Source organism: Trachurus japonicus, unplaced genomic scaffold, assembly GCF_045865225.1.
Source record: "Trachurus japonicus isolate A0001 unplaced genomic scaffold, Traja_1.0 AP030122.1".
Classification (NCBI taxonomy): domain Eukaryota; kingdom Metazoa; phylum Chordata; class Actinopteri; order Carangiformes; family Carangidae; genus Trachurus; species Trachurus japonicus.
In genome coordinates this window covers 1-24,281 of record NW_028220255.1, presented here as the reverse complement: position 1 = coordinate 24,281, position 24,281 = coordinate 1, and the positions used below count along the sequence as shown (strand labels likewise).

At 43.3% G+C, this 24,281-nt stretch overlaps 1 pseudogene across 1 annotated transcript; it reads right to left on the bottom strand.

Moving 5' to 3' along the window:
* Positions 1-2: 2 nt before the first annotated feature.
* On the bottom strand, positions 3-13,163 carry LOC146960695 (lipoamide acyltransferase component of branched-chain alpha-keto acid dehydrogenase complex, mitochondrial-like; annotated as a pseudogene). The gene is made up of 11 exons (XR_015035389.1): positions 12,867-13,163; positions 11,662-11,794; positions 10,642-10,721; positions 9,506-9,686; positions 8,175-8,302; positions 5,331-5,586; positions 3,608-3,773; positions 3,453-3,530; positions 1,295-1,486; positions 1,133-1,204; positions 3-279 (listed from the first exon to the last, which is right to left on the bottom strand). The product of XR_015035389.1 is annotated as a lipoamide acyltransferase component of branched-chain alpha-keto acid dehydrogenase complex, mitochondrial-like (transcript).
* Between the last annotated feature and the right edge of the window lie 11,118 nt (positions 13,164-24,281).

Here is a 24,281-nt window from a genome sequence, read left to right as displayed (position 1 = left end):
GTGGCGGTGGCGATGGCGGCGAAGGGGGAGAGGTGAAGGTGTGTTAGTGTTGGCGGTCCGGTTCCATCCGGTTCCATCCGGTTCCATCCGGTTCCGTCCGGTCGGGTCCGGTCACTTGAGGTCCAGCACCATGCTGGCCGGGTTCTCCAGGTATTCCCGCCACAGGTTGGAGAAGCGGCACATGGTGGCGCCGTCGATGATGCGGTGATCCGCCGACCAGCTGACCTTCATGATGTGAGCCGGGACCACCTGACCGCCGGCGCCGAACCGGGGCAGCACCTGAGAGCGCACACACACACACAAACACACACACACACACACACAGAGCGTTGGAATTAGCATTCGGCCCCAAGTTTTCAAAACAAATGAAGATTTTTTTTCCCGCTATATACATTATAGTTCAACATTTTGTCAAATTGTCCCATTGCCATAATCCCTATAGTCATAGCAGTAGGTTCGTTACCTTTAGTTGTCGGTGCAAGCTATTTTTAGAACGGCGGAGCAGAGCCGTGAGCTGCTCAGAGCTACGCTACGGAGGCTCATTATGGGATTTCTTGGTTTCCCTCATCAAACTCATCAAATACACAATCCAACAACTCCACAACGCTCTGGTGGACAAGTTGTGACCTGCACATTCACCACGCTATGAGATAATAACACAACGTTACCAGACAGAGTTGTTTTAGAGGGAAATACAGAGACTGTTGATGAAAAACTGTCCCTGAAGGCAACGTGCATCAGCGGTTTTGCATGAATTTCCCTCTAAAACAACTCTGTGTGGTAACGTTGTGTTATTATCTCATAGCGTGGTGAATGTGCAGCTCACAACTTGTCCACCAGAGTGTTGTGGAGTTGTTGGATTGTGTATTTGATGAGTTTGATGAGGGAAACCAAGAAATCCCATAATGAGCCTCCGTAGCGTAGCTCTGAGCAGCTCGCGGCTCTGCTCTGGATTATGGCAATGGGCCAATTTGACAAAATGTTGAACTATCCCTTTAATCTCTAATTACCTTTCTTTCTTTTTTTATTATATACCCTGCACACACACACAGGAAGGGGGCGGGGCTTGGCTTATCTAAGTACTTTGACCTCTGTGGTGTGTTCATGGGCCGTGGGAAAGTCTGGAACTCACCTGCATTTTCCCCAGCGCTCCGATGGCGACCTCAGGAGGGAGGATGACTGGTTTGGCGTACGTCCCTCCGATCTACAACACACACACACAGAGGAAACAGGTTGTGGTTAGAGCGGGTCTAGAGTCCGTCTCCGTCCCCACAGCGGCGGCGTCTGGACTCACGGATCCGATGTTGGACAGGGTGAACGTTCCCCCCGTCAGCTCCGACGTTCCCAGCTGCCCCACGGCGCCGAGCGTCTGCAGCCGGTTCAGCTCCTGGGCGATGTCGAACACGCTGAGCAGCTGCACGTTCTTCACGTTGGGCACCAGCAGACCCTGACTCGTGTCCATCGCCAGCCCGATGTTGTGGGACGCCTGAGGGCAAAGAGACACACCAAGGTGATTAGATATAAATGATGTCAAGTAACCGGGTCAGACTGATCCAGACCCAGTGATCTGATCGGATTCTGGGAAACCTGATCAATGACAACTGATTAATAATTATCTGACACATAACAGGTCTGATCTGCTGTTAAATGGATATTCAGCTACAAATTCAGTTGGGACAGACTTTCAAACCAAGAACTTTTTTATCTGGGCCAGATGTTTTCAGTGACACAAACATACGAAATGTAGAGAAAAAGGGTTATTTTCTGCCTCTGCGCTGGTCTCACATTTGGGCTGATTCTGACCAAATGGTAGCTCCTATCAGAAAAAGAAGCAGACTGTGGTCGTCGTAAGGATTTCCTGAACACTTTGGTATGATTTTGGAGTTTCTACTGTAATTATTTTGGAAACACTTGCAAGTTATAACCAGGGGTCCCGCCTGCTTCTCTTTGTTTTAGAGTCAATGGGCGGCAGGAAGAGACCTGGCCGCAATGAGAGGCTCACAGTTTAAATTTTGTAAGTCTCTCTGCTTCGATGAACACATTGTTAGAGAGAGGACACGTTTGTCTACAAATGTGGAAAAAATCATGTGTGTAGAGTGTAATTTGTGGCTGAAAGCAGCGTGGAAAGAGAAAAATGATGTCACCCATGCTAGCCTGAACATTCTGCGCAATACACACCCATTATAATCTCAACACTTCTCCAAATATGATCATGGTCATTAAACAGTGATTGATCAAAAACTATAATACCTATCAAAAAACGTGAATTAATACACCAATAAACGAGTGGTGTGTCTTGCAGAAGTCAGAGGACAGAGCCTCGCTGTCTTTGCCCCGTGGCCCTAACTAAAAGTGCCCAGTTTGATCGGATAAAACCTTGAAAACGGGTTATTGCAAAAACTAAAACCAGATCACGTGATCCAGTCTCTGTTTTAATCTGGATCAAACCCTCAGTTTGTGTTGATCAGAACTTTTTAGTCGGATCAGCAAACTTTGACCGTGTTTGTGTGTGTGTGTGCACCAGCGCGCACGTGAGAGACGGGCCGCCACAGACTCGTTAATTAATAGGAAACACTGCTGGTTGGTAAGTTTCATTTTTACCGCACACCACTGGCATGCATGCTCGCTTCTCTCTCTCTGTGCAGAATCAATTTGTGTCTTGGTCTTGATTCTGTGACACTGCACCACACACTGGTCAACGTATGGGAAACAATAGGTGTGTGTTTGAGTAAAATGATCGTTTGTGTTTCATTCTATAAACTACTGATAACAATTTCTCCCAAAAATTACAACTGGTCAAAATAACAAAAAAAGATGCAGTGTTTTCAGACCTCAAATAATACAAAGAAAACAAGTTGATATTCATTTTTAAACAGACCACTAATGTTTTAACTTAGGAAGAGTTCAGATTAATATAGATGGAAATTTCAATTTTAATCCTGCAGCAGCAGTAACTGTTTACTGATTTACTGATTATTTACTGATGCTGATGCATATATTATAGTTCTAAGATTTTCTATTAAAATAAAGCCAATAATGACATTTTTTGTGTTCTCTTTTTATTTGGAAAAGTACCGAAAAGTATCGAAAAGTATTGAAAAACATGTTGGTATCGTGACAACACTAGTTCCGGGTCAGATGAGGTCTGGCTGTTTAAACGACATTGAAGAAACAACAAACAGCAGAGAAAACAACACAAACATCCCATTTTCAAATAAATCCACTCTGAGTGTCTCCATGCTGCTGTTCTACCTGTTGTTTACACATTTAAAACACTCATTATCTGGATTTGGTCATCTAGAGAAGCTTGTATCTGCTCTGAACAACTGGGGTAAAGGTAAAGGTGGATTACGTGATCCTGGATGGCAAAACAACGGATTGAAACAACTGGGTCTTAAAGAAAAAGTTTGAATCTACAATGTAGAAAGTGTCCAGTCTGGACCGGGTCGTACCTTGTAGGTGATGTTCTGACAGCTCTGGTCCAATGAGGAGTTCAGGATGGGGAAGTGCAGGAGTCCCAGAGAGGCAGCCTGAGCCAATGAGAGCACAGCATCAACGTCAGCATCAAACATCACGTGACCAATCAGCATCAAGGTCGCCCCCGTACCTTGATGAAGAAGGGCATGAAGCTGAGTTTGACCCCCCGGCCCCGGCGAGGGGCCGGAGCTCCGCCCGCAGCGCCACCAGGCGGCTCAGGTCGACCTCGTCACAGTAGCCGAAGTGAGGGATCATCAGAGCGGCCGTCATCGTCTTCACCATCGCTTTGTGGAAACCTGATCAATAACAGCTAATTACTGATTATCTGAGACATATCAGGTCTGATCTACTGTTAAAGGGATATTCAGCTAAAAATTCAGTTGGGACAGACTTTCAAACCAAGAACTTTTTTATCTGGGTCAGACGTTTTCAGTGACACAAACATACGAAATGTAGAGAAAAAGGGTGATTTTCTGCCTCTGCGCTAGTCTCACATTTGGGCTTATTCTGACTGAACAGTAGCTTCTATTACAAAAAGCAGCAGATCGTGGTCGTCGTAAGGACTTCCTGAACACTTTGATACGATTTGGTGTTTCTACAGTTAATATTTTAGAAACACTTGCGAGTTTAAAACAGGGGTCCGTTCTGCTTCTCTTTGTATTAGAGTCAATGGGCGGCAGGAAGAGACCTGGCCGCAATGAGAGGCTCACAGTTTAAATTCTGTAAGTCTCTCTGCTTTGATGAACACATTGTTAGAGAGAGGACACGTTTGTCTACAACTGTGAAAAAAATCATGTGTGTAGAGTGTAAATTGTGTCCTGGAGTAGCGTAGAAAGAGAAAAATTCAGACAATTTCTGGCAACTTCTCCCACTCTGACACGAACATTCCGCCCAATACACACCCATTATAATCTCAACACTTCTCCAAATACGGTCATGGTCATTAAACAGTGACTGATCAAAAACTATAATACCTATCGAAACGTGGATTAATACACCAATAGACGAGACTTGTGTCTTGCAGAAGCCAGAGGACAGTGCCTCGATGTGTTTGCCCCGTGGCCCTAACTAAAAGCTCCCAGTTTTAGCAACAACTTGCTTCCCGTATGAATTTAAATCAGTAAAATTGTGGTCACCTACCTCAAGGTCATAAAGAAGGAAAACAGTATTCACAGTCTACTGAAGGCTAAAGGTTCAGGTTTTTCTGCAATTCTTATACCACCATCTGGGTCTGGGTCAAACCTACGCCCTTTAAAGAACCAGAACTAACCGACTAAGTGATTGATTGATCAGCTCATGGTCAATAATCTCAGAGTCTCTAAAGTCTGCGCTGATGTAGGGGTGGGCGATATGGCGATATTAGATCGTGAAGGATTAGAGCGTGTAGACGATCTGCCAAAGTGCAGAGATCGTAGGATCGTCTGGGGCTCATTCTATAAATTACAGTTCTATGCTGCAAAGCGCAAACAAAGGACATTTGCAAAGTTTGCTAAAAGAGATAACAACAGTTACTTTATTTGACCCTTTTGAATCAGCTATTTAGTGTTTTGATATACTTAAAATCCTGTTAAAATGACTGTGTTGAATAAAACAAAGGTAATGTCTTCATTGATATTTTACTTTCATGTTTATTGAAAGCTACCATTCAAAACTGCAACTATTTAGATTAAAATCTGTTCAGAAAGGTTCTTTGGCCTAAATTGTCTGTTTTTCTTTTTTCAATTTAAGATCGTGATGAAATCGAAATCGTGACTTCATTTTTAAAAAATCATGATATGATATTTTTGCCATATTGCCCCCCCCTACGTTGATGTCACAGTTTCCCGTTGCTGACTGCTGAGATGACCTCTGACCTTTGAGGGGCTCGGTCACGTCCTTCCCGGTGAACACGGGTCTGGGGATGGCGGGCGGGGGCTTGATGGCGGCCGGAGCGCTGGCGGGCCGGGCGGTGGCGGCGGCAGCGGGAATCGCACCCGGACCCGGAGTGTGGATCTCCTGGAACGGAGTGGGAGGTAAGATGGCGCCGGTCTGCCGGGCCAGGAAGTTCAGGATGTCCTCCTTCAGGATGCGTCCGTCCCGTCCCGTCCCCACCACCTCGCTGAGCTTGATCTGAGCACACGCCGGTAAAAACACAGTTAACCCTTTAGCTGCTGACGCTGAATTTGTAACATCGGATAATAAATGGTTGTAAGTGTTAGGTGTCTCCTCCTCTGTGTCTCTAACCCTCCTCTCCTCCATCTGCATTTGTTTTCAACTAGGGCTGCCACGATTAGTCGACTAGTCACGACTACGTCGACTATTAAAATCGTCGACAACTAATTGAATAGTCGATGCGTCGTTGTTGAATTTTTTTTTAATTTTGTTTTTCTCTCAAAACTGCTGCCGCACCTTCCACACACGCACCCGCCGCCGCCGCAGCCGCCCACCACACACACATGCACTCACTCACTCAGTACACATAGGTGTTCTCTCTCTTTTCTCTCTCTACCTGTCTTGTCCCTCATCAAGCGGCACCGGTGTAGCCCGCCCCCCCGTCGCCGCCGCCTCTCTCTCTCTCTCTCTCTCTCTCTCTCTCTCTCTCTCTCTCTCTCTGTGTCATTTTAAATGAGAAGCGCTACTAGGAGCGGTACCGCCGCTCCACTGTTTTAAATCACGGACTGAAAAACAGCCGTTCCTCATTTAAAAATAAAATCGCGGACTTTGAGAGTCGGTGTTGGAGAACTAGAACGTTACCGCGTCCGGTCACAGCGTCCTGGTCACGTAATGAGCGCTCATCTTAACGAGCAAGTCTTCTCTCCCGGCGTAAATCTACGTCAATATTTTCCGGTAGCTTCTCATCACAGTCTGCACCTTGCAGAGTTTGAGCTGCACCTCAGTTTCACTTGTTTTCATTTGACAGTTTCACACAGAACTCTCTGTTGAGTCTTTCTATGTTTCTCCTTCTGTGACAGTAAAAAGGGAACATTTACATTTTTTCAGACAAGACGATTGTCTTATAAACTATTCGATTTTTTTTAACAGAACGACTATTATTTACACTGAGCAAGTTATATTTGAATGATAAGCCTACCAAAACTTTATTATTGTGAATAATTCCTTAGTTTCAGGTGTCCACCTCATTTTATTTAAATGTAGCTATGTTTAATGCCAGAGACAAATGAAGGAAAGAAAAAACCTAAAAAACCTTTAAGTATTTATTTTGGTGTTGTTTAGGCCAGTGCCTTATCCTTATTTTACTGAGCTGTTTGCACTTTATGCTACAGTTAAAGCTGCATATTTCATTAAAAGTTTAATGAACTATCATCTTAATTGTCTTTATTTTTAGTTAGCATATACCTTAAACACTTCAAGCTGAAAGCTAATGATGGTATATAAGAGCAGCTGCGATAATCTGTATGTTTTGCATTCAATTTACGTATGATCCGATTAGTCGACTAATCGAAAAAAATAGTCGGTGACTAGTCGACTATCAAAATAATCGTTTGTGGCAGCCCTATTTTCAACAAAGCCAGTGAGAAATCAGTGGACAGTGGTTCTCAAACTTTTTAATATCAAGGTCCCATAATCAAGCACAAATTTACGAAGGAGTATTAAGGCCAGTCAAAAAAAAAAAAAAAAAAGTCAGACGAAGGAAAAACAAAAAAAAGCCAGGCAAAAAAAAAAAGGGCCAGGTATAAAAATAAATAAATTGAGAAATTATCAAAGTATATAGTCTGTGGCCATGGCTTCCTCTACAGATGCCTTGATTAAGCTGTAGGCTACTTCAGAATCGGCTTGAGTAATGAGGATATTCTCTCTCTTTTGGCTCATAAACACGGTGTGGTCAGAAGTATAAGGACATTGAACACACAAACTTGGAGGAGGTGGCCGCAATCGTACAAAATGAAATAGCTGGAGGGGGAGGCCTATATTGTATCACAAGATACAATAAGGCTCTTCTGCTCTACATCTTTCACTTCTCTGCTCGAGCTCTGTCTGTTTTTCCTCCTTTCAAAATGAAATTGCAGACGTTACTGCTGTAGCTTCTTGTTGTGCCACCGCCCGATCCTCCGTCACTCTCGTGAAGCCGGGACAAAGCCTCTTGGACACAGTTTGTTTTTCCTCTCTTGATTTCTAATCGGCTCGGTTCAGATTTTGCCGGCAGGAAAATGTGAAATCTGGTGTTTATCTCGCGTGCTCTCTTTTTTCACACTCCTTCTTGCCCTCAATCCGCATATAAATGACACCATGAAAATGAAACACTGTAATAACTCCTGTGACAGTGACCACAGCTGGCCACGGTCATCCAGGTCAGCCCCACGTGTCAATCACAGGCTACAGAGGTTCAGCGAAACGCATGTTTCGTATTATTGCTGACATACGACGCGCATTGCCAGGAAAGATCCGATCTGTCTGTTTAGACTGCAGACGCACTGGCAGATATCCGATTTGTATCTGATTTATTTCCACATATAACGGAGCCTGATTCTGATCTGACCAAATCCGATTCCAATGCGTATTTTTCCCTTTTACACGTTCATGTTACAGATCCGAACTGAGCCACTTGAGAGGAATTGGGCCACTTGAATCTTGTAGTGTAAAGACAGCCTAAGACATACATTGTTACAGTATCAATACTCTGCAGATCGCAGCAGGTGAAGGGTTAAAACCAGTCTCAGTCCTAACGACCGGACCGGCGTGGACGTGGATGGACTCACGTTGTTCTCGATGGCGAGGCGTCTGACGGCCGGCGTGGCCTGAGTCTTGTGACCTTTGATCTCCTGGTGTGTGTGCTCCTCCCGCGCCATCGCCGGCGTCTCCACCACGTCCTCCTCCTGGATCACCTCTGAACACACACGGTCCGGTCAGAACCAGAACCACAACCAGAACCACAAACAGAACACAGATAGCGGTTTCACACTGGTTCCCGAACGCAACTTTGAACCGGCCGGCGCGTTCAGACTGGAAAAATAATTGGTTCGGAACCTGAAAAGTCGGTTCGCAGCGGAACCAAAAAATAGTTGGTTTTTCCTTGCGAACCGTGACATCATCAGTGGGCAAGTCACTTAAGACGAGCAGGAAAGCAGCAGGAAACCGTAACCATGTTGTATACAGTATAGCTTAGTAAAATAAAACTTAATGCAGACTGATCGGTTCATTGTAAAACATTTATTTATTGATGTAAATGTGGCGATTTCTGTAACTTACGTACAGACAGAGCCCCGAGGCAGCGCTGCTCTGTCCACACGGGAAGCTTCACTTTTCATTCAAACAAATAATGCTACTGCCACAATTGTTAGATTTCATCAATGAGACCGACATTTATCTCCTAAACATAATTTAACCAGCCGGTGGTAAACCTCTAAAAACCTGCGGGTAAGTTAATTAGCCATCGTTTTCTCCCTCCCGGGATGACGACGGAGGTTGGCCGGCCGAGCAGCTCTGCAGACCGGCTGCTGTCTCTGTGATGTCCCGGTCGCTGCGGAGCTTCACTTCTCCAAAATACATCGGAGCAAACTTCTAAACAGCCGTCGTTTGGATAAACTGGCCGTATATTTGGGATCTTAACAGTTACTTTCTAGCATGAAAAAATATTAAAAGTAAGTAGTACGGTAGTTTGCTGTTTCGGAAAGAGCCGTTGCTGTGTTTACTTCCGCCTGTGTGACGCGGAATGACGTCCTCCCACTTTGGTTCCACTTAAACTGGTGTGAAAGCTGCTGGTTCGCCAGATGGCACCGAGGTTCTCAGGCCTGGACTACACGAATACGATATATTTCTAAACGCACATTTTTCTGTCCAATTGGGCCTCTCAACCACACGAACACAGCGAATTCACCCACATAAACGGAGAAATCGTTTACCAGTTTTGCCTCTTTATATGGACAGAGATATTTCTGTTGTGTGGACCGAGTTTTTTTTTAAAACGAAGACGAAAATATCCATATACGTGTAGTCCAGGCCTGAGACTCCAGAACCGAACCAGAGCCAGAACCAGAACCGTGCCAGTGTGAATCCGCTAAGAGAAACATAAACCTGGACTCGGTCTCACCTGAGCTGGACTCGGTCTCGATGTCGACCAGCGGTTTCCCCACCAGCGCCGTGGCGTCCACGTCGTAGTAGAGCCTCTTGATGACGCCGTCGTAGCGGCTGGTGATGGTGACGGACGCCTTGTCGCTCTGGACCTCGCAGATGCTGTCGAACTGGGACACCTTGTCCCCGCCTTCACGTACCTGAGGGACAGGACACACACACCGGGCTCAGCTGGACCAGGACCAGGACTGAACTGGTCTCAGGACCAGGACCTGAACTGGTCTAATGGGTCTGTGGTGGATTCACTGGTCTCAGTGTTTGCGTTTGTTCTGTGGTGTCCATTTTCACAAGAATATTTATTTTCATTTTAGTCTGAGTCACTCACCAAAGACTTGATTTAGTTTAACCCTCCTGTTGTCCTCCTGGGTCAAGGAAGGAAGGAGAAAGGGAAAGATGGGAGGAAAGAAGGAAGGGAAAAAGGAATGAAAGATAGATGGAGGGAGGGAACAGATTGGGTCAATTGGGTCAAAAAGGAAGGAAGAAGTAGGACGTAGGGAAGGAAGGAATGAAGGAACGAACAAACGAACGAACGAAAGATGGAGGGAGGGAGGGAACAGATTCGTTCAAGGAAGGAAGAAGAAGGAAGAAGGAAGGAAAGAAGGAAGGGAAAAAGGGATTGTGGAAAGAAGGAAGGGTGAAAGGAAGGAAAGAAGGAAGGATGGAGGAAGGGAACAGATTGGGTCAATTTGACCCAGAAGGACAACAAGAGGGTTAAATCGGTGGAAATCAGTTTTAGTCTCATTCTAGTCTTTTGATGTAATTTGACAGTTTTGTTTTACTGTGATAGATTTTGCAAAAGGATGTTTGTCATAGTAGTAAAAACTCCATTAGCGTAGCCTACCTTTAACTATGTGTTTAGTTATTTAAACTAAGAATGTACCATATTACTCTTGTATAATAAAAATGAATGTCTAAGTGCAATACATAATCATGTCCTTCACAGGTTCTTGTTTATTTTCTAACTAACCAACCAGAGACCTGACTGAGAGTTTGAATTTGAGTTAAAATAAGATAATTATTTGGTTAAAAAGGAAAACAATCGAGGAACTGAGGATGGTTGTAATAGAAAGTTTTCGTTAAAGTTTTAGTTGGTACCTACCACTCCTTCACCGTCACCTCCATGATCCCCTCTCCGATGTCCGACAGCTTGAACTGGACGATGGGTCCTCGACTCACTGCAGGAGAAACACAGCGACGTCATCATCATCATCATCATCATCAGGGATGCTCCGATCAATCGGCCGATATCTGGAGCCTGAACAGGTCGATTGTTGATCGTCGCACTCTCAAAGCTCAGATCAGGAAACACACAGCGTTCAACCACCGAGTGGGAGCAGCTTCACCTGTCTGAATCTTGATCTAACAAGAAGGAACTGCGATTTGATACTTTTTAAGATAGAAGAAAAAATTTGTCTGCTGCAGTTTCTGTAGTGCAAGCGAGTGCATTGTGTGAACACAAGAGCGCGCCCCAGGCAAATTCAATCCAGGACTGTTTAGGCTGTAAAAATGTCCTGAATTACATAGTTTAGTGTAAACTCTGGACTATCTCCCTTCAGGACATTTGGATTGCGGCGAACAAGCAGTAAGGAGGAATATAAAATGGTTTTTTGTGTAGTTTTATGGACATTTCTGTGTCGGGCCCTATTAATCTAATACACTGAATTAAATTTTCTGGTGAACTATTCCTTTAAAATCTTGATTGTATTTACTTATTTCAGTATAAATGGTTTTATTTCTTCAAGTGATGCACAAGATCGTAAATACAGGACGTGGAGGGTTGTTATTATTCTCTCATCCATTCAGCGGTCGGTGTCGGTGTGGGCAGGTTTATGATCGGTATCGGCCGGAGAGTCATAAAAACCTGCTGGTCTGGATTCTCTGAGTCCATCAGCAGAAACCAGGAAACACCTGGGACAGGTGAGGATACTCGACACCGGCCGACTTCCTCAATTCCTGAAAACCTGAATCTGGACGAACCAGATCTGTCAAACGTGTTAAAATAAAATAAAATAAAATAAAAAACCCTGAGAATGAACTGAAAAAGGTTTTAGTTTGAAGACCACCAGGGTCCAGGTCTGGTTCTGGTTCTGGTTCTGGTTCTGGTTCTGGACTCACCCGCGGTGGAGTGAAGCGTCCTCCTGCTGAACATCTGGAGGCTCCGGTCACATGTGGAGACAAACGGCGGAGCGGTCCGGACCGGTCTGAAGCTCTGCAGCCGGAAACACCGGCGGCGGTACTGCTGAGTCAGCTGACCGGGAGAGAACACACACACACACACACACACACACACACGGTCAGGTACAGACAGGTCCAGACAGACGACCAGATGTGCTGCTGTCAGACACCTGAACACCTGGACTCTTTGTAGCCTGACATTAAAGGGATAATTAATGAAATAATCATGTATAATTATGTAACATTACAACACATGAAGCAAATACTCTGAACTACTTTCTCTTTTAAAAATCCCTCCGCCCAGCAGCCGTGTCTGGAATGTAGTTCCGGCTGCATTTCCCTCTAATGCTAAATAAAGCTGCTCAGAGCTCATGGGATTTCTTGGTTTCCCTCATCAAACTCATCAAATACACAATCCAACAACTCCACAATGCTCTGGTGGACAAGTTGTGAGCTGCACATTCACCACGCTATGAGATAATAACACAACGTTACCACACAGAGTTGTTTTAGAGGGAAATACAGAGACTGTTTAAAGAAATACTGTCCCTGAAGGCAACACGCATCAGCGGTTTTGCATGAATTTCCCTCTAAAACAACTCTGTCTGGTAACGTTGTGTTATTATCTCATAGCGTGGTGAATGTGCAGCTCACAACTTGTCCACCAGAGCGTTGTGTTGTGGAGTTGTTGGATTGTGTATTTGATGAGTTTGACTGTGTTCACTGAGCAGCTCAGCTCACGTCTCTGCCCCGCCGATCTCAAAACAACATGCACCGAATAATTAAAGGTGATGAACCTACTGCTATGACTATAGAGGGTTATGGTGATAAGAAAATCTGCCAAAATGTTGAACTATCCCTTTAAATAACGCAACTTTAACGGATAGACAGTAAGAATTAAACAACAACAACAACAACAACAACACTACAGACAAAAAAAAGAGACTTCAAGTGACGTCAGAATCTCAGCTGCTTCACTTTCTCTTCACGCTGTTCCAGGTGCGACGCTGTGACGTCACGCGGACGCAGGTGCGCGTGCATGAAGTGAACTCGGTTTGTTTTTTTTAATTTTAATTTGTTTTTTTCTTTCAGTCAATAATTTGTTTTACTCATAAGTCGACTCCTATCCGGCCCCTGGTCCGTACCTGGTCAGGGAGGTGGTCCAGCTCCCGGTTCATGGCCAGCTCCAGTCTCTCCAGACTCTCACAGCCGCTCAGCTCCTCGGGAACCACCTGCACTCGGTTGTAGCTCAGCATCAGCTCTCTGAGCCGCGTCAACATCCCTGAGACCAGAACCAGAACCAGGAGGACACATGGTGAGACCGGCTACAGGGTCGGTCTTTGACCTGTCGGAGGTAGGCTACTGACCGATCTGTTTGGGGATTTCAGAGACGCCGTTGCGGGACAGATCGAGCACCAGGAGGTTCTGGAAGCTGGAGATGAAGTGAGGGATCTTCTGCAGCCGGTCCGGTGGAGCTGCCACTCCTGGACCTGGTTGAGCTGGACCAGACAGCTCCGCAGGACCTGCAGAGACAAACACTCACATCAGACCAAGCCGTAATTTATGATATAAAAAAACAACAAAATTACTGGATTAATCAAACAATAATCGATTAATTATCAACTATTTTGATAATCTAATAATCAGTTTGAGTAGTTTCTTAAGAACAAAAGTCCAAATTCTCTGATTGCAGCTTCTTCAATGTGAATATTTCTGGTTTCTTTGTTCCTTTATGACAATAAACTGAGTCTCTCTTTGGTTTGTGGACAAAACAAGACATGTGAGGACATCGTCTGGTGGTTTGAGAAACACTGATTGATATTTTTCAACATTTTTTAAAACATTTTATTGACCAAACAACTAATCGATTAATCGTTTACATAATCAACAGATTAATTGATAATGAAAATAATTGTTAGCTGCAGCCCTACCAAGAAGTAACTGAGTTAGTAACTGAATTACTACATACTGTAATAAAAGTAACATCTGCGTTGCTTTTTTTAATATAAAATGCTGAAATATGTCAAATTACTTGAACTCATCCCAGTAACCTCCCTCCCAACTCTGGAGTTGGTTCGTTCCAGATACATGTTTTTTTTTTCTACTACCGTAGTTGGTTTATGGACTGAAAAAAAAAAGTCAAACGTACACTTTAACAGGTGTATTATTATTTTCTGATGGGACTTCTTGAGTCAAGTAACGGTGCATTTTATTGTCAGTAACAGTAACGGCGTTATAGCAGGGGAAAGGTAACTTTTTTGATTACCTGTCACTGAAAAAGTAGTGTCGTTAGTTACACCGTTATTTTATGATGTGATATTCCCTGGTCATGATTGGTCTAGCCCATATTCTAATACGGAAATGACAAAATAAAGAGGCAAATAAGCCTTGTCGTTTTATCAAAGTTAATGATTTTGCACTTTTTCATGCATACGCTGACCTTTTTGCTTTAAAAAATCCCTATACAGACAGAGATCTTAACCCCCCCCCCAAATGTTTAACCCTAAGCTACGCCCCTGCATCAGACCGAAGACTGGACCAGGACAATAATCTGATACCTTCCACTCCTCCTGCTCGATGCGGAGCACCAGCCGTCCGTCCTCGGTCTGCAGCTTCTGTCTGAGTCGAGCCAGATGAGTCTGGAGCGCCGCTCGGTGCCGCTCCTCCTCCTCTGCTGCTCCTCCTCGTCCTGCTCCTCCCTCCTCCTCTTGATCCGGGTCTCCCACAGAGCTCTGACCGAGCTGATGGAGCCGCACACCGCCACGCCCCCCACCATGGTCACCACGACGACGACGACGTCACAGCGCCGCACGGGGGGACAGGCGAGATGACCTCTGACCTCTGAGCTGCAGCCTCGCTCTCCTCCTGATCATCCTGTCGTATTATCACCAGAGGAACAAACACAAAACATTTCATTTCTATTTTACTAAATAAATTGTGAAGAAAACTGTTTTTTTTTTTATTATTCATTTAATTGAAGCCTATATTGAGGCCACATTTTGTAATAATGTAATTAATTTCACCTCATGATGTAATATTTTGTAAAATCTGCCACAGTTTGTAACATTTTGTAACCTTTTTTTGTAAAATTCTTGAATGCAATATATAATAAACTTTGCCACATATTGTAATAAGTTGTTACATTTTGCACAAAATTATTACATTTTCTATATAAAAAAGTGCAACACTTGTATTTTGTAATAATGCAATATGTAACAACTTGTAACAAAATGCGGCCAGGTTTCTTACACATTTATTGCATTATAATGCAACTTTATTACATAATGTGGCGCTACAAGGCCTAATCTATTATTTGTATTATTTAAATTAATGTGTTTGTTTTTTTTATGTATCTTAAATTACTCTTTGTATTTTTCTTTTATCCTTTTTAAAGTTATTAGGGAGAGATGCACCTACATTTTTTTGTGCTTCATTGCTCGATGACAATAAAGGAAAACTGAAATTTACAATATAAGAGAAAATCACCGTTCTGGCGAAACGTCAGTGATTTATTTTATTTTATTTGTTTGTTTTTTTTCCATTTATCTTCATGTTGTCAGTTACACAGAATGAAAAAAAAAACTATTGTACAAAACATTTCATTTCTTTGATTTCATTTCTATTTTACTAAATAAATTGTAAAGAAAACTGTTAAAAATGATTTATTTAATTAAGGCCTGTGCTGAGGCCGCATTTTGTAATAATGTAATTCATTTTCACATTTTGTAATAAACTTCTTGAATGCAATATGTAATAAACTTTGCTGCATTTTGTAATAAATTGTTACAAATAAAAATTCTTACATTTTCTATTAAAAAAGTGCAACACGTTATTTTGTAACTAATGCAATATGTAACTACTTGTAACAATGCAACAAGGTTTATTACCTATTGCGTTTTAAAGTTATCACAAAATCATTACATTCATGAGGTGAATTTTTTTTTGCAGTATTACATAATACATATATCTTAAATACTCTTTAAAGTTATTAGGGAGAGATTCACATATATTTCTTTGTTGCTCGATGACAATAAAGGAAAATTGAAATTTACAAATAACAGAAAATCCTCATTTTGGTGAAATTACAAGTTATTTATTTGATTTATTTATTTTCCATTTATCTTCACGTTGACAGTTACAAAGAATGAAAAAAACGTAGTACATTTACTCTGAGTGTATCTTTGTTAGTTGGATGTTCATTAGTGCTGTAGTATTACAGTGCAGTAATATAACAATGTAGTGTTATTGTTGTGTAGTATCACAGTAATGGACTGTTGTGTTACAGTGTTGTGGTACTGTAGTCTAACAGTGTTGTAGAACTACAGTATAATTACAGTAGTATTATCATAGCACCACTGTGTTATTGTAGTATTCAAAGTATTACAGTGTTGTATTATCAGAGTACAGCTGTACAGTGTTGTAGTAGTATCACACAGTACCACAGTGTTAGTGTTGTAGTCGGTGAACACTGGTGTCATGTTGTAGTTAGTGTTGTATTACCATAGCTCTGTAGTATTGCAGTACTGTGGTACAACAGTATAACAGTGAGGTAGTATTACAGTGTAGCAGTATTGTATTGCAGTATTATTGTAGTAGTACAGTCTCAGTGTAGCAGCTCTCACCTTGTCTCAGCGCAGCGGCAACAGTCGTCGTCCATGCTGCTGAGAAATTTGACCTCAGATCAGATCAGCTGCTGGTTAATTTTAGTCAGAGTCTCCAGGTCACGTGACCGACAGATACCCCCACCTCTTACCCTCTTACCCCCCCTCTTACCCTCTTACCCCCCCCCTCCACTCAGAGTCACATGACTGGTCCTGGTCCTGGGTCCAGGGAGAGGAGTCGGGGTCTCTCAGCCAATCAGAGCGGAGGACCTCCCACCTCCTCTCTGACCTCTGGAGTTTCTGACCGCGTGTCCTCCTGCACGTTGGGACGTTGTCATGGTGACGGCAGCATCTGGTCCACACACAGCAGCCCTACAGAAGAAGGATGGGATGTAGGAGCTCAGTGCATCATGGGAGTTTGGTGAAAGAAGCTAAAATGAGTCGTAGCAACAAGTAATAAATATTTGACACATGAAGTAAAGACATTGGCCTTTGGTCAGCCCTAGATATTATGGTATTAAACTACATCTTTTTATTTAACTAGGCTAGTTAAATCACAGTAGCATACTGATGTGTTGAACTTACAGGCTTGTTACTAAGTATTAATTATCATGATAAATAAAACTCAACCTCACACAGCTCCATGTTGTCTCTGTGTGGTGTTCAGGGACAGTCAGGACAGTCTGAGGACAGAGTTTATATTAATGCACCGTGACACAGTGGCAGGTCTCTGTACGTCTTCACCACAGATCACAGATCAGCTGTTCAGCTGGAGGAGGAAAACTCAGCTGTTCTCGGTTCCACCGCGACGTGCGCCTGGCGTTTGTTTTTTCTCTCCATTTATCAAGCTCCGGTAGCGACCCAGGTAAAATACGGGAGGACACCGTGCAGCTTCTTCATTAAATCCAAACAGTCCGACACAGCGACGCAGACGCACTGCTCCTCTTTGACTCTAAAGTCTCAGCAACCGGACTTATACTGAGTCTCCAGACCAGTTGGACCAGTCCCAGCCTGGTCAGATGCGTAGAACTGATGAAGCCTCTTGGATGAAGGTGAAACGTCTTCAGACAAATAACTAAGTCCAGTTGCTTTCGATTTAACCTCCTTTGAAAAAATAAAAATAAAAAATGTTGTAGTGAAAATGATTTTTTTTTTTACACGAGTCAAAACGAGCGTCAAATCGCGTATCTCGCGTATCTCGCGTTTGGTCGCGCGTCAAAGCTCGCGCGAAAAAAAAGCGTTCCTCGTGTTTGGTGGGAAAGGGGCTTCCCACCAAACACGATGAAATAGACGAAGACGCGATGGTCCCGTCGCCATAAAAGAATCGCGTGTATTGCGTCGCAAAAAAAAAAGTCGCGTATACCGCGTCTCGCGCCTAATCGCGTCTCGCGCCTAATCGCGTCTTTGCGTCACGGCCTTTTACACCGCGGACGTAACGAATAAACGGTGACGGTGTGAACGGACAACATAGAACAGGACCAGACGTGGCGTTGTTTCCTCTTTTCACCGACAGCTCCACTCTCCCTTACTTACACTACTGTTATTGTTGAGGCCAGAGAATTGTGGGATTTGTAGTTTTTGACCAATCGCAGGTTGTGCTCTTTCTGTTTTTGTGATTTTCCCGGTTCACACATGTATTTTTTTTTAGGGGCAAATGCGAGTGAAATGCTCGCCCATGGTGGGCATAAGAACATTTAAGACCTGTCTAAAATTATTTAAGACTTGAACACAATAATTCAACAAATTTAAGACATTTTAAGGCCTAAAATTTAGATTTTCAAATTTTGACTTTTTAAGACCCCGCGGATACCCTGTAACTATTACCCCTGGCAAAAAATGTATTTAATGAAATTTAATTTAATTTTAATGAAAAACATCTGATACAGGATATAAATCCTTTACATCAGACTCAAATAAATAACAACATACAAAAATTAAACACAAATATACCAACTACATACATAATCACTAAATACATATAACAGAATAATCCCCAAAAATCTCAATAAAACTACAAAACAAAAAACAAGAAAGAGAAAGAGAATTGTATTGTTCTGTATATAATTATATATATATACCGTATATATATATAAAGCAATTAAAAAAATGTTTTTTTCATTGAAAGAGATTACTGTTTCATTTATACTTTGTTGGATTGGTTTTTTGTTTCTTCAGTGTTTTTTAAACAGCCAGAAATGATCTCATCTGGTCTGGCTGTTTAAATAGATTTTAAAAATGCAAATATACAGTACATCAGTCAAATACATTGGGAACATTTCCCCATGTGTTTCAAATTTAAACTTCAAATCTCATTAAATTTGCTAATAGTTGGGGAAAAGTTCTTTAATTGTGAAATAATCAAAACTTTATATATTCTACATTATAAATGTTGTTTATTTGACCAGATAACATTTAATTTAAATCCCATGTTTGATCCTGAATCCACCAAACTGCTGGGATCAGAATAATCCTGATGTTCTGGATCAACGTTTTCCTGATCCGACTAAAAAGCTCTGAACGACACAAACTGATGAAGGTTTGATCCATTTTCAAGATTTGATCTGATCAATGATCCAAAATCCGATCAGTTTTTAACCCTTTGTAACAACTGGGTCCAGGACCAGAAAGTGACTTCTCCCACGTTCTCTGAGGAACCTGAACTCACCACAAACGACTCAGACTTGGTTCACTTCAACTTTATTGAGTTTTTTTTTTTTTCTTTTTTTTCTTTTTTCTCGTTTGACCAGGGTTCAGACACTTCACAGTTTATGAGTCGGACCAGAACCAGAACCAGGACCAGAACCAGGTCCAAGAGTCCTGATCCAGATCCACATCCCAACACAAAACCACGACAGCATCAACAACAACAAACAACAAACAACAAACATTTCAACACATGAAACAAAACAAAACAAAACAAAATAGACAAAATAAAGGTCAGTATCAAAAAAAAAAAAAAACTACGACACCATCGTTACCCAGCAGCCCAGAGGAAGACGTCGGGACCAGGACCAGGACCGGGACCAGGACCAGGACCAGGACCAGAGCCAGAACCAGGACCAGGACCAGGACCAGGACCAGAGCCAGAACCAGGTCAGGGAGCAGCTGGTGGGGGGAGGGGAGAGGGGAGAGAGGGGGGGGGGCACTTAGCAGCTACAGAACCAGAACCAGAACCAGAACCAGAACCAGAACCAGGACCAGGACCAGGTCTTCCCCTCAGGAGCTGGAGGAGCAGTAACAGTCAGACGGGTCCAGAACCAGAACCAGCAGCAGGTCCACTGGTTCATTTACACACAGTTCAGTCAGTCAGGACCAGGACCAGGACCGGGACCAGAACCAGAACCATGTGAAGTTCTGGTCCTGATGATCAGCGGAGACTTTGTGGACCTTTCACAGAGCGGTTGGTCCTGGTTCAGGACTCAGAAAACCACTTTAAACTGGACCAGATCCCAGACGGGTTCATCTGATCTGGATCGAACTGATGGAACTGGACTCTGGTGAACCCGGGTCTCAGGTCTCAGGACCCAGTTCTGCCCCCTCCCCCCCAGACTCTGGTTCTGGATCTCTCTCACACACACACACACACACACACAGGTTCAGTCTCACTTCCTGTGATTTTCAAATTAAAAGTTTCACCGATTAAAATTATTATTATTAGGATTAATTTTCCAAATAGAAAAAAAACAACAAAACTGGTCCGGTCCAGGATAACAGAGTCCAAACTGATCAATGAACTGATGAATTATTGATGACACACACACACACACACACACACACACACACCCCCGACCCCCCAGCAAAGAGAATCCAGACCCAGACCACCAGCACCTGAAGAGCTGAACCCTGGTTCAACTTGGACCAAAAACTACAAAAACCTCTAAACCTCCAACCGAGAGAGAGTGAGTGAGTGAGTGAGAGAGTAAGGGGGTGGGTGAGTGAATGAGTGGTTGTCATGGAAACGACATGATTGACAGGCTGGCCCCTCCCCCGCCGCATCGCGCCACCGCCGCAACTCGCTCAAAGGCAACAAGGAAATGAGAGAAAAGAATAAGAAGATGATGATGATGAAGGCAGCAGCAGCAGCAGCGGCGGCGGCGGTGGCGGCGAAGGGGGAGAGGTGAAGGTGTGTTAGTGTTGGCGGTCCGGTTCCATCCGGTTCCATCCGGTTCCATCCGGTCGGGTCCTTTGATTGAGACGAACAAAGCACAGGTGTGGTTGATGGAGCACACGTTTCTTTACCGTGACATGGCCTGACAGTGCTGGAGTTATTATTTTGTGGAAATAAATCAACTTTGAGTTAACATTGAAACCTTGGTTTGGACTGGTTTTAATTGCACCCATATGCACGCGTCAACATCGTGTTATCAGCCACTGTGTAAGTGACTTTATTTTTATGGTTGGAGGAAGAGAAAGGACACTTCACTCATGCTCCAGTTTCCAACGGTTCCGGTTTTCGGTACTTTTTGTGTGTGTGTATGGTAATTAAAGTTATTTTGTCTATAAAGAAAATAGGCAAAATTCTGACTTTTGAATATTTATTTCTCAACAACATCACAACTCCTCAGCCTTTTAGTATTTTTTGATTTAAGGATGAGCAATTATTTTCAATAATTGAAAAGTCATTCAATGAAAAAAAAGGCTGTGTGTGGGTGAGAGGAGCAGGGAGACTGGACATTAGCTGACTGGGCAACGGCAACAAATTCACATGCTACTCTGCTTTTCTGGGGAGACACACGTAGCGGACGATGCCCTTCTCAACCAGACCTACCAGTACCAGTAACTTTGCGTGTTTTAACAGCAGGGCTCCAGACTATCATTTTTCACTAGGAGCACAGTGGCCCCTAACTTAAAATTTTTAGGAGAGCAAGAAGGAAATTTAGGGGCGCACACTTGTAAATTGATTTGCAGGGCAAGTATTCACAATACTCACACACATTGACCTGCCACCTGTAATTACAAACATCAGATTTTTTGAGTCTCTCCTTTCATGTTTCACCAGCGTTACAAAACAAAAGACAGGCAACTTCACTGGTTGCACATACGGCACAAGTAGATGAAAAATTTACTTGTACTGTCCCAAATTCTAGGGGCAAAATGTTTGGAGCCCTGTTTACCAGTGAAACACAATAATCAATAGTGTTATTTAAAAAACACTTTGCATGAGTGTTTATTTTGCACAATTAACCCATGTTATAGGCATATTTAATTTGAATGTTTAATTTTGGCCCGTGACCCTCCACCCCGATTCATTTTTGGCACTTCACTGAGAAGAATTTGGGCACCCCTGATCTAACGTGTCTTAACCCGGCGCTCAGTTGATCAATAAACAACGTCCGATGTTATTATAGCCCATAAGTTTAAAGGAAAAGTGCAGTTTTTTACAACCTGGACCATATTTCTTTTTTTTTTTTAATTTTAAGTTTTTTTTTGGTGGCTTTTTGCCTTTTTATTGATAGCACACAGTAGAGATAGACAGGAAAGGGGGAGGCAGAGAGACGGGGAATGACAATGAGAGGGCTGCCCGACGCGGGATTCGAACCGGGGCCGCCTGCGGTGAGGACTGTAGCCTCTACATGGGGCGGCCGCTCTACCACTGCGCCACGCACCGCCCCAAACCTGGACCTTATTTCTGACATAAAATCTGGTCGTTTACTAACACATATAACTTTGGTGTCATTAGGATCCTTTAGACGATATTTAGATCCATTCAGAGCTGTGTATATCCACATAGTGGGAGTGATGGGAGCACCGAGATGCAGCCTCTAAATAACATTATCTGCCCCGAAACTCGTTCATTTCAACAGTATTATGTTTTAATTCACTAGCTCTAATGACCTTTTTTTTAATGGCCCCCACACATTTTGAAAATGGCCTAATTTTTCTTAATTTCTTACCCTGCAGGAGGGGCTTATCTAAGTACTTTGATGTTTGATGTCTGTGGTGTGTTCATAGGTCGTTGGAAAGTCTGGAACTCACCTGCATTTTCCCCAGCGCTCCGATGGCGACCTCACCGATCTACAACACACACACAGAGGAAACAGGTTGTGGTTAGAGCGGGTCTAGAGTCCGTCTCCGTCCTCAGAGCGGCGGCGTCTGGACTCACTGATCCGATGTTGGACAGGGTGAACGTTCCCCCCGTCAGCTCCGACGTTCCCAGCTGCCCCACGGCGCCGAGCGTCTGCAGCCGGTTCAGCTCCTGGGCGATGTCGAACACGCTGAGCAGCTGCACGTTCTTCACGTTGGGCACCAGCAGACCCTGACTCGTGTCCATCGCCAGCCCGATGTTGTGAGACGCCTGAGGGCAAAGAGACACACCAAGGTGATTAGATATAAATGATGTCAAGTAATCGGGTCAGACTGATCCAGACCCAGTGATCTGATCGGATTCTGGGAAAACTGATCAATGACAACTGATTAATGATTATCTGACACATAACAGGTCTGATCTGCTGGTTTAAAAGGGATATGTCAGCTACAAATTCAGTTTGGGGACCAGACTTTCAAACCAAGAACTTTTTTATCTGGGCCTGATGTTTTCAGTGACACACCAAAACTACGAACTTGTAGAGGGAAAAAGGGTTATTTTCTGCCTCTGCGACTGTGTCTCTAGGGCTGTTTTGCAGACTAAGGATTTTAATAGTCGAATCTGATTCGTCAGATTTTTGCCGTAGTCGAATTGGCATCGTCAAAACCTTTTTTTTTTTTTTTAGATAGCAGCAAATTTGCAACTTTTTCCCGTTCTCAAAACAAAAGAGCTAAAACACACCAAAAATATGGTAGGTGCTAAAACAAATACCTTGTATTTATTTTCCACACTTTGGATGATTTTTTAGTAGGCCATTGTGAGCCAGGGATATGCGTTTACTGTATGTTACGTTGCCTGGACAAACGCTTCCTTGCTCGGACTGTGAGTGGGCAAATCAAACATCCCTCAACGTGGTGAAGATAGCTTTTTGCAAACCGACAATTAAAGGTAAAACGAACCTACAGGTATGACGATAGGGATTATGGCAATGGGGCCAATTTTGCCCAAAATGTTGGAATTTGTCCCTTCTTTAAATATCTGGGGGAAGTAGGAGTGATTCTTTAGACTTGAGAAAGTTGATAAAAAGCTTTAGTTATCTTATGTTTGAGAGTTGGACTTAAAATATCCACAAATTCTCAACACTAATCGATTCTCTAAGACTCGGGACGACTGGGAAATTCAGTTTACAGCACATTTAGGTACTATGGCTAACTCGGCTCTGACCACCGGGGCATTTAAGAATTCAGTTCACAAAAGGTGTGACTAAAGACACTTGATAACTACCTTTTTAAAGGGATAGTAGCATTTTTTTAAAAGTGGGGTTGTTATGATCTACAAAATAAGCCTCCTCTAAGTTACTTTAATTGCAGTAGAAGATTCTTGCATTTTTCCCAGCTTCAAAGTGCAGGAAAAAACACAGTTTTTTATTTGGGAACCTAACCAATTCACGTATCCCTTCGCCCAGGGTTAGCGCCCCCCCCGAATCAGCAGTTGGTTAGGTCCAAATTAATAAAACTGTGTTTTTTCTGCACTTTGAAGGGCTGGAAAAAAAAATTATATTATAACGAAAACTATGGAACTGTGTATTTTTTTTAGGGGCTATTTGTAGATCATACAACCCCACTTTTAAAAAAAATGCTACTATCCTTTAAGTGCATCTTTCAGGCAATAATATTTTTGTTTTACTCATAAGTCGACTCATATGCGGCCCTGCGGTCCGTACCTGGTCAGGTATAGGGGTGGTGGTCCAGCTCCCGGTTCATGGCCAGCTCCTAGTCTCTCCAGACTGAACTTTCACAAGCGGCTCAGCTCCTCGGGCACCACCTGCACTCTGTTGTAGCTCAGGGCTATCAGCTCTCTGAGCGCGTTCCGTCAACAATCCCTGAGACCAGACCCAGAACCAGGGTGGAGGAACATGGTCGTGAGACCGGCTA